Raw genomic sequence first — 11499 nt, 5'->3', positions numbered from 1 at the left:
TTTGGAAGCTGATGCAGCACAGTACCTGGCCAGGGCTCTTTTCAAGGGGTTTTTGGAAGCTGATGCAGCACAGTACCTGGCCAGGGCTCTTTTCAAGGGGTTTTTGGAAGCTGATGCAGCACAGTACCTGGCCAGGGCTCTTTTCAAGGGGTTTTTGGAAGCTGATGCAGCACAGTACCTGGCCAGGGCTCTTTTCAAGGGGTTTTTGGAAGCTGATGCAGCACAGTACCTGGCCAGGGCTCTTTTCAAGGGGTTTTTGGAAGCTGATGCAGCACAGTACCTGGCCAGGGCTCTTTTCAAGGGGTTTTTGGAAGCTGATGCAGCACAGTACCTGGCCAGGGCTCTTTTCAAGGGGTTTTTGGAAGCTGATGCAGCACAGTACCTGGCCAGGGCTCTTTTCAAGGGGTTTTTGGAAGCTGATGCAGCACAGTACCTGGCCAGGGCTCTTTTCAAGGGGTTTTTGGAAGCTGATGCAGCACAGTACCTGGCCAGGGCTCTTTTCAAGGGGTTTTTGGAAGCTGATGCAGCACAGTACCTGGCCAGGGCTCTTTTCAAGGGGTTTTTGGAAGCTGATGCAGCACAGTACCTGGCCAGGGCTCTTTTCAAGGGGTTTTTGGAAGCTGATGCAGCACAGTACCTGGCCAGGGCTCTTTTCAAGGGGTTTTTGGAAGCTGATGCAGCACAGTACCTGGCCAGGGCTCTTTTCAAGGGGTTTTTGGAAGCTGATGCAGCACAGTACCTGGCCAGGGCTCTTTTCAAGGGGTTTTTGGAAGCTGATGCAGCACAGTACCTGGCCAGGGCTCTTTTCAAGGGGTTTTTGGAAGCTGATGCAGCACAGTACCTGGCCAGGGCTCTTTTCAAGGGGTTTTTGGAAGCTGATGCAGCACAGTACCTGGCCAGGGCTCTTTTCAAGGGGTTTTTGGAAGCTGATGCAGCACAGTACCTGGCCAGGGCTCTTTTCAAGGGGTTTTTGGAAGCTGATGCAGCACAGTACCTGGCCAGGGCTCTTTTCAAGGGGTTTTTGGAAGCTGATGCAGCACAGTACCTGGCCAGGGCTCTTTTCAAGGGGTTTTTGGAAGCTGATGCAGCACAGTACCTGGCCAGGGCTCTTTTCAAGGGGTTTTTGGAAGCTGATGCAGCACAGTACCTGGCCAGGGCTCTTTTCAAGGGGTTTTTGGAAGCTGATGCAGCACAGTACCTGGCCAGGGCTCTTTTCAAGGGGTTTTTGGAAGCTGATGCAGCACAGTACCTGGCCAGGGCTCTTTTCAAGGGGTTTTTGGAAGCTGATGCAGCACAGTACCTGGCCAGGGCTCTTTTCAAGGGGTTTTTGGAAGCTGATGCAGCACAGTACCTGGCCAGGGCTCTTTTCAAGGGGTTTTTGGAAGCTGATGCAGCACAGTACCTGGCCAGGGCTCTTTTCAAGGGGTTTTTGGAAGCTGATGCAGCACAGTACCTGGCCAGGGCTCTTTTCAAGGGGTTTTTGGAAGCTGATGCAGCACAGTACCTGGCCAGGGCTCTTTTCAAGGGGTTTTTGGAAGCTGATGCAGCACAGTACCTGGCCAGGGCTCTTTTCAAGGGGTTTTTGGAAGCTGATGCAGCACAGTACCTGGCCAGGGCTCTTTTCAAGGGGTTTTTGGAAGCTGATGCAGCACAGTACCTGGCCAGGGCTCTTTTCAAGGGGTTTTTGGAAGCTGATGCAGCACAGTACCTGGCCAGGGCTCTTTTCAAGGGGTTTTTGGAAGCTGATGCAGCACAGTACCTGGCCAGGGCTCTTTTCAAGGGGTTTTTGGAAGCTGATGCAGCACAGTACCTGGCCAGGGCTCTTTTCAAGGGGTTTTTGGAAGCTGATGCAGCACAGTACCTGGCCAGGGCTCTTTTCAAGGGGTTTTTGGAAGCTGATGCAGCACAGTACCTGGCCAGGGCTCTTTTCAAGGGGTTTTTGGAAGCTGATGCAGCACAGTACCTGGCCAGGGCTCTTTTCAAGGGGTTTTTGGAAGCTGATGCAGCACAGTACCTGGCCAGGGCTCTTTTCAAGGGGTTTTTGGAAGCTGATGCAGCACAGTACCTGGCCAGGGCTCTTTTCAAGGGGTTTTTGGAAGCTGATGCAGCACAGTACCTGGCCAGGGCTCTTTTCAAGGGGTTTTTGGAAGCTGATGCAGCACAGTACCTGGCCAGGGCTCTTTTCAAGGGGTTTTTGGAAGCTGATGCAGCACAGTACCTGGCCAGGGCTCTTTTCAAGGGGTTTTTGGAAGCTGATGCAGCACAGTACCTGGCCAGGGCTCTTTTCAAGGGGTTTTTGGAAGCTGATGCAGCACAGTACCTGGCCAGGGCTCTTTTCAAGGGGTTTTTGGAAGCTGATGCAGCACAGTACCTGGCCAGGGCTCTTTTCAAGGGGTTTTTGGAAGCTGATGCAGCACAGTACCTGGCCAGGGCTCTTTTCAAGGGGTTTTTGGAAGCTGATGCAGCACAGTACCTGGCCAGGGCTCTTTTCAAGGGGTTTTTGGAAGCTGATGCAGCACAGTACCTGGCCAGGGCTCTTTTCAAGGGGTTTTTGGAAGCTGATGCAGCACAGTACCTGGCCAGGGCTCTTTTCAAGGGGTTTTTGGAAGCTGATGCAGCACAGTACCTGGCCAGGGCTCTTTTCAAGGGGTTTTTGGAAGCTGATGCAGCACAGTACCTGGCCAGGGCTCTTTTCAAGGGGTTTTTGGAAGCTGATGCAGCACAGTACCTGGCCTCTTTTCAGGGCTCTTTTCAAGGGGTTTTTGGAAGCTGATGCAGCACAGTACCTGGCCAGGGCTCTTTTCAAGGGGTTTTTGGAAGCTGATGCAGCACAGTACCTGGCCAGGGCTCTTTTCAAGGGGTTTTTGGAAGCTGATGCAGCACAGTACCTGGCCAGGGCTCTTTTCAAGGGGTTTTTGGAAGCTGATGCAGCACAGTACCTGGCCAGGGCTCTTTTCAAGGGGTTTTTGGAAGCTGATGCAGCACAGTACCTGGCCAGGGCTCTTTTCAAGGGGTTTTTGGAAGCTGATGCAGCACAGTACCTGGCCAGGGCTCTTTTCAAGGGGTTTTTGGAAGCTGATGCAGCACAGTACCTGGCCAGGGCTCTTTTCAAGGGGTTTTTGGAAGCTGATGCAGCACAGTACCTGGCCAGGGCTCTTTTCAAGGGGTTTTTGGAAGCTGATGCAGCACAGTACCTGGCCAGGGCTCTTTTCAAGGGGTTTTTGGAAGCTGATGCAGCACAGTACCTGGCAGTCTCTTTTCAAGGGGTTTTTTGGACAGTGAGAAGTAGATCCATGCTAATCTCTCAAGGCAGCCATGTCTCCTTTTAATCCATCTCCTCGAGCAGGGCGCCCTTCTAAAATCAGAAGCCCACAACGTTACCTACATGCATGGAGACTGACATGAAACACTTACACAGCGCTCACTCCTGATCTCAAGGGGATTCATATGGAGATTATAGGCAGGACTTACGAAATAACGTTTATAGGCTGGATTCAGAAATCCAATTAGATAGCCCAATATTATCTAAAGCTGGGTCATAATGGAATAGCCATAATGAGACAAAAAGTTTTGGGAGCATAATTGAAGTATCCTGCATTTTGAAAGAAGAAAAAACAAGGTTTAATTAGAACCATTTGAAGGTTTCTTAAGCATTCAAGTTCTTTCTCATTGTGTAACATTACAGTACCATGGAATTCTGCAGTAAATTAAGGGCTGGAAAAAAATCCTCCCTGATCTTAAACGGGACTCAGTTGACCCAAACCAGGGAGCGAAATATAACCCCTACTAACTATGCCTGCAACCATGTCCCTTTGCAACCACTGGGTGTACTTTGAAACATGACCACCAGGGGGTGTGCAGCTGCAATTCCCCTGAAGCTGTGTTTCATATGGAGATTTTCAATGTACTAACTCACAGGTGCCACAGGGTACCAGAGGGGGCACTCATTACAGCGGTGCACCCGCAGCGGTCATTCAGTTTTTAGCAGTCTTTCAGGAGAATCAGACCATGTGGTTGCACAGTTACTAAGCCTGGTAACTCTTCATTCAAGCAGACACAATTATATAAAAGGACCAGTGCATAACACCCACATTTTGAAGGAGGACACCAATAACCAAAATGAGACAGATGGGTTAAGAACAATTGCAGTTAAATAATGATAGATAGCTGTGATGATTAAACACAAAACTGGAGGTCCTTCACTTTTCAAAAAATAAACTCAAGTTTTTCATGGGGGATTTAAAAAAAAACCCTATCCCTGAAGGACAGTTTGATGAACAAATCCTGCAACGCGGCAGAGTGAGGGAAGAACATTAAGCATGAGCGAGACCCTAAGGGCTCGGGAGGGCTATTTATAGTCAGGTCAATCTGCACTTAGCTCTGTGTTCAAGCTCTAGCAGGAGAAGGAATTGAGTACTTAGGCTGTAGTGTGTTTTACTGGAAACAGTAAAACACTGGGAGCCATTCCCCAACACAGGTGTGTAACACGAGGATCTGGAAACAGTAAAACACTGGGAGCCATTCCCCATCACAGGTGTGTAACACGAGGATCTGGAAACAGTAAAACACTGGGAGCCATTCCCCATCACAGGTGTGTAACACGAGGATCTGGAAACAGTAAAACACTGGGAGCCACTCCCCATCACAGGTGTGTAACACGAGGATCTGGAAACAGTAAAACACTGGGAGCCAATCACAGGTGTGTAACAAGGATCTGGAAACAGTAAAACACTGGGAGCCACTCCCCATCACAGGTGTGTAACACGAGGATCTGGAAACAGTAAAACACTGGGAGCCAATCACAGGTGTGTAACAAGGATCTGGAAACAGTAAAACACTGGGAGCCATTCCCCATCACAGGTGTGTAACACGAGGATCTGGAAACAGTAAAACACTGGGAGCCACTCCCCATCACAGGTGTGTAACAGGAGGATCTGGAAACAGTAAAACACTGGGAGCCACTCCCCATCACAGGTGTGTAACAGGAGGATCTGGAAACAGTAAAACACTGGGAGCCACTCCCCATCACAGGTGTGTAACAGGAGGATCTGGAAACAGTAAAAATAAGAGACAATTTCCAGAGAATGTGAGAGACCAGAAGAGAGGGAAACCTGGTTCTAAGCCTTTGAGAAACAGCACTGCGTAATAAAACCAAGCAGCGACACTGTCCAGATCCTTCTTTATCAGCTGTATCAGCTGGAGACACTCCTGCAGGACACGGGCCAGCTGCTGTGCGAGGAAATATAACACAACACTGGAGTCAGGAGCTAAGCAGATAACGAATACTGCCTTCAGAGGAAAAGACTCCTGTGAAACACACATGCAAGTGCACTTTAAAATATCTTATTCAAGCTTTTCAGTGATGGATCTGACAGTTTACTGAAAACATATCACTCACAAAAGCACATAACTCAGCCTATACACACAGAAACAGACACGCACCAGCATACACAATACCTGTGTTTTATTAAACTAATAGTTAATTTCGGATTCAAACGTTGCAAAGTCAAACTTTTCCTAAACGGTTTTCATTCTTGCAAACGTGTATTATGCAACCCCTTAGAAAAATATCTATACAAAAAACAAACAAACATACGGTTAACCACCCGCCTAGTTTTGCTAATTTAGATTTTATGCGTTTTAAAATGACTGTAACTTAAAAAGAAATGAAAGCGTTCGCCGCATACTTCCCTACAGTGCGGTACTCTAACGCCAATTCCGGGTATTGGAAACCCTCCTTCTAAATATATTCATGCGCCCACTGCACCCAGTCTCCCCGCCCCCTCCATACTAGACCCTCTCTTATTCGCCTTTCCCAACCTCAGTCTTACAGTGCCCCTCCTCCTGGTAATCTGCAGAGCCACGCCTTGCACTGCGGTGATAGGACAGACGGGAGTGTGTTGGCACGCCCCTTCACAGCCACCCCAGTTCCGAAGTGAGACACATTGCTGAAATTGGAAACTTTGGGAAAAGTGTGGAATTCCTACCCGTTCTGTTTTACAATGGGAATGACAGAATGAGAATAGGAGAAAAACATGAAAGAAGGGACTGAGCTCAAATACAATATCTTTTTTGGATTATCTGCGTGCAGAACTCTGTAATTCGTATTATTTACTGGTAAGTTACATAGCATTTACACTAAAGCCTGCGATGAGCTTCTTTGAGTAATCAGGCGTGAAAAAAACAACTAGCTCTCTATTCCTTCGCCTTCCAGATGTTGTGTGTGTGCGTGTCTTTTTTGGGTTTTTTTGTTTGTTTTTTTTTTGTTTTTTTTTTGGTGAAGTATTTTGTTTTTACATTATTTTGACCCTAGTTTGGTAAACCAAACAATGGATAAAACTAGTAAAAGTCAAAGTATAAAAATGAAATACACATAATAAATAAATATAATTCGTTTGTCTGGTATTGGTAAGAGGTGAGGGAGAAAAAAAGAAAAAGATCTATCTATCTATCTATCTATCTATCTATCTATCTATCTATATATACATATATATATATATATATATATATATATATATATATATATATTATATAATTATTTATATATATATAATTCATAATATAATATATATATATATATATATATATATATATATATATATATATATATATTTAAACAACTGAAATGATGCTGTGTGTATATTCTGTACGGTGCTGCAGCAAAACCTATATTCTCTAATTGCAGCCTCCTGTGAAAAAAAACAAACAAAACTAATTCTAATGCATGCGCTCGACGTTTTAGTTTTGTGACGTTTTAGTTCGGCTGTGTATTCTTGTGTAATATTTATTAATAATTCTGTAAACAACGTATTAATTACGGTATGACATTATCAAATATGTATCCATAAAATAATAATTTTAAAAAGTTACTTTTAATAATGTACCTTTAATTTTAAGCTTCGAACACATGTATAGCACATATTATTAATATAACTAATATTTATAATTATGTCATACGTACTGCCAGGTGACAGCCCAACAGGGTATAGATCTCCAGGGTAGTTTGCCCCGTGTCCAGTCATAGTTGTGAACCTGAAATGAAGATCGGAAAAGTGAAGGCAGTGGTGTCTTGTGATTAAAGTGGTGGGCGTGACCGCAGCGGATTACAGGCGACTACTTTCTCAGGGATCAAGAGGAGCAGTGTTAGCATCTCATCCTCTGTTTAATTGTTTAATTATTCATTAGTTCTCAGAACATGCAATTCTATTAAATAAACGTGATGCAATTTAGAAAGACGTGATTAAACTGAACAGATTAAATGTACATCTCAGCACAGTACAGTATCTAGAAAATCGAGTAATACCATCTGCTAAAAGCATGCCACAAAAAACAGAGATGCAATTATTGGTCTGACAGAATTACAGACAGAGAGGCTTGTGTTCATTTTAGAAACAAATCACGTGATGATGCTTTGTAAATTTGACGTGCCAGATCTTTTTCTGCTGGAGTGAATCATTGAGGGAGAAATGATATTTAATGAGCTCACTTCTGAGATGAAACCAGGATCTGTCTATCGTCTATCGTGTTTAAATAACAGTTATATCAATATTTATTCCTTATCGAAATAACCATACAGTGCTGTTTTGTTTTACTGCAGTGTAAATGCTGTTTCAGTGAATGAATGAATGAATTTCTTTATTAAAACCAGGCAATGTAAACAGTTGAGTAGCAGTTCTTGTTTACAGGGCTGACCTGGCTCTGATTACGTGCACTGGGTGTTACCAGGGCTGGTGTCAGCTTTAAACTAGTATAAAAATGTCTACTTCTGAACATTCTAGCAATTCTCTAAAACTAAACTTTAGGAGCTCAGCCCCTAAATTCATTCAGCATCTCATTCATATGCCTTGTTGTTGGAATATTCTGTAGTGCTTGATTAATAGGGAGCACTGCTGTAGCAACACACAGAGCGCTGAATTACACTGTCTTCGTCGTGCTTGTTGGTATCTTGGTATTAGCTTACTAAAGCTAGTGTAGTTCTTGTGATCTAAAAAAGTGCATCGAAACAGCAACAGACAGCAGCAGAAGAACGAGGCAGCTATCTGGTTATAATGGATGACAGCAGCCCTTGGTATTCAGTTGATATGAAAGACAACTACAATATAAACACGCATGATACAAAGCATAAGGCGTCTGGACTGTGGAGTGGAGATCTGCAGCTGCACTAAATGTCATTACAACTGCTTACTAAAAAACATTTTTGGGAGTTGCTTGTGAATGTAGGCTGGACCGCTGTATAGTCCATCTTGTACAGCATCCCAGTGCCATTCCTAGAATCACAAGTCCGCCCACAGTGCCCACCCCACTCCTATAACATTCACAGCCCGGCTCTATGAGAGCATGTCCTATTGGACTAGTGAAGCTGCTCATTCAATCTGCCAGTGAGGTCCTTGCTTACACACCACATTGTACATTTAAAGCTGCCTTCCTTCCCTGCTGTACTGAAACAGCAGACCTGGGGCAATTACAATTACACTCGCAATCACAATTACGTTTACAGAAGAACTGGAGTGCAGTGTGCTCCAGTGGTTAAAGAAAGGGGCTTGTTACCAGGAGGTTCCAGGTTAAATCCCAGCCACTGACTCCCTGTGTGTGACCCTGAGCAAGTCACTTCACCTCCTTGCGTTCCGTCCTTTGGATGAGATGTTAAACTGAGGTCCTATGTGAGTGACTTTGCAGCAGCAGTAGTGATGCATATTTCACCCCCTGGCCTCTGTAAGTCGCTTTGGATAAAAGTGTCTGCTAAATAATACTTACAATTACAGTGCTATTTTATACAGTTACAATTGTGCTGCAGGGATTGCAATTCTAATTACAAATATACCAAAAAAATAACACAAACAACTCCCCACATTAACATGCTTACTCTATTTATTTTAAATAACCAGCAATAATAAACATGTGTGAATAGGACTAAGAGTCTGGATCTAGTGTTGGACAATTCTGTCATTTCTGCCTCAGGTAAAAGTAGTAAAAACTTGCATGTTCCCTCTACGGACAATGAAAAAGATGAAACCATTTATCTGTGACAGAGAGACTGTGCTACTGTTCTGAATGCCCTTGTAGCATCTCGACTCCACTATGGCAATGCCCTATATGTGGGTCTGCCTCAGTGTTGAACCAGACTGCTCCAGGGCATTCAGATTCTTGATTGGTCAATCCCATCGGGATCTAACTTCCTAAAATTGATTGGGTTTACATTGGCTCTCAATTGAGCTTCGTGCACAATTCAGATTACTATGCTTAATTCACAAAACACTGTGTCAGCAACTTCCTCGCTATCTGAATGAGAAACTGCAGGTTTCTAATCGTATTAGCAGTCTGAGGTCCTTGCACACCAATGCTTGGAGTTGTTGTGATTTAAAATACTGAATTTGAGATTTTCTCTTGTGTGGGCTGTGCTATGCCAGTCCTTTTGTAAAAGCAGCCCTGAAGGCTTTGTCTCTGAGGCTATCCTCGCACCTGGGCGCCACTGGTTAGTTTATTAAATACTCTTCTCCAGGGAGCACTCAAACCCACTCCCTCCCCCTTCCACTGTGTGACATTAACCAGCTGTAGAGAGCCTTATCTCTGCTCAGAGGAGTGCATAGCAGGCTGCTGTGTGGGGTCACTGTCTGAGGTAAATACACAGGGAGCAGTAATCATTGAAGTGCAGGCTGTGGATCTGCTTTAATTTACAGCACAGCTGCTGAGACAAAGGAGCTCACCTCTCTGGAGCTATGTCTTGAGTTTTAAGAAACAAAAGCGACCCAGTTCAGGGGTACAGCTCCACTTCAGGGGTACCGTACCCTCGCTGTGGGCTTTGTTTCTTTTCTCCCATGCAGATTTAGTCATTGCAGGAGAATCCTATCTTTAGAAACTTCTAGGACAGGACAGCCCCATATATATATATATATATATATATATATATATATATATATATATATATATATATATATATATATATATATAAACACAGTCATAAGTTGGAGACACAAGCATTTGACAGATTCTTCACAGACCAAGCAAAACATGCACGGAACACGGGTTTCTGCAAGAATATTGTTAGGCATCTCTGTCACAGTCTGCAGACTACAAAGTATAAACATCTCACCCAAAACCAAGCTGCAAAATAAAAAAGCCACACACACACACACACATACACACACAGACAGTGAGCTGTGGGTTACTTTGCAGATAGAGATAGAACATTGAGAATAGTGTATGTAGCAGTACACTATATAGAACATGGCTTGCTCTCCTCACCTAGAATAGTGTAGAGCAGTAAAGATGTAGCTTTTCGAATCCAGAGCAGTCAAAGCTTTGTTCTGTGCCAAAGAGGAGTAAAACTGATTAAAAATATATGCATATTGTTTTATTTTAATAATTGACTGCTGTTGTCATGGTTGCCTTTGCCATCTTTGTATCCTGTCTGCTTGTGTTGCTTTCACAGATGTAAGCTCTAATTTGATTGGCTGTACACATAATGGATGTTATCTGACGTTTGTGCCTGGAAAGTCCTTGTACTGTGATTGGGTGTACCGGGCGAAATGCACCCAATCATAGAGCTGATCATAGAGCAAATTCCAATGCAGTTCATTAAAGGGCATTTCAAATTCCGCCATGATTCTAGCGGTATCCCTTAGAATCCCTATATGGGTATCTGTCTGCAGGGTGCCGTGAAATGAAGTCCAGCGGTGTGTAACCTTTTTAACCCAACAGAACTTTGATTGATCAACAGGCAGATTCCAGAGCCTGGGAGCCTGCACAACAAAAGGCAGAGCTCTCAGCTTGCGACCGTATGAAGGAGATTGCAGCAGGGAACTGAAGGAGGGTGTTAACAGAGCAGCTCATTTCAGAACACAGGGGCCAAGCTGTGTATAGCCTTTTCAGTCCATTGAAGAATATCCTTGAGTACTTTAGTACTTCAGACATGAGAGGTGATGACTTGTGTGAACCCAAGTGTGGAAAGCCCTTTAAATGACACATGGAGAAAGATGGGGTGCAAAGGAAAATGGGTTTTATTATTTACAAGCCACAAAGTGCAACAAAAGGTTCATAAGTAAACAAAACAATAATGGTGCACTGTGACTTTAAATGCAGTGAAATACTTACAATTTGCAGTTTTGATTCACGGACCCCAGAGCGTGTCAGCGTTGCATAGGCTGTCAGGGCTCACTGCTTCACATGCTTCAGTGCACAGTGCAGCGCTGGCATGCTGCTTCTACACAACACATCTTGAGGAGTCTTTTCAGAAGTATGTGGTACTATTCTGTAATAGTTGATAAGCATGGCAGATAATGATCAGAGCAGAAACAACGGAGAATTTTGTAGAACACACCTAAAAGGTGGGACATTGAATACAGGGCTCTAAGGCATGCATGTCACTCACCTTCCCTGTGGTTTCAGCAAATAAACTGAGATCCTCAGCCATGTGTGTTGAGTGGAGCTCTGGAAAAGGTTTTTTTTCCTCAGAAAATTAACTAGAAATAAAAAGCGGAATGCTCAGCAGATCATTGTCAT

General features: G+C 44.2%; 1 protein-coding gene across 3 annotated transcripts in view; it reads left to right on the top strand.

Annotated features, from left to right (window-relative positions):
• Positions 1 to 5936: 5936 nt before the first annotated feature.
• The window catches only part of plekhh2 (pleckstrin homology domain containing, family H (with MyTH4 domain) member 2), a 51806-nt gene continuing 46243 nt past the window's right edge, over positions 5937 to 11499 (top strand). For all 3 annotated transcript variants that reach the window (XR_005950380.1, XR_005950379.1, XM_041251429.1), the window contains exon 1: positions 5937 to 6117. The gene's annotated coding sequence lies outside the window, so the exon portion shown is untranslated. The remainder of the gene's footprint in view (positions 6118 to 11499) is intronic.

Source organism: Polyodon spathula, chromosome 5 (assembly GCF_017654505.1).
Source record: "Polyodon spathula isolate WHYD16114869_AA chromosome 5, ASM1765450v1, whole genome shotgun sequence".
NCBI classification, from domain to species: Eukaryota; Metazoa; Chordata; class Actinopteri; order Acipenseriformes; family Polyodontidae; genus Polyodon; species Polyodon spathula.
This window is presented reverse-complemented; position numbering and strand designations above follow the sequence as displayed.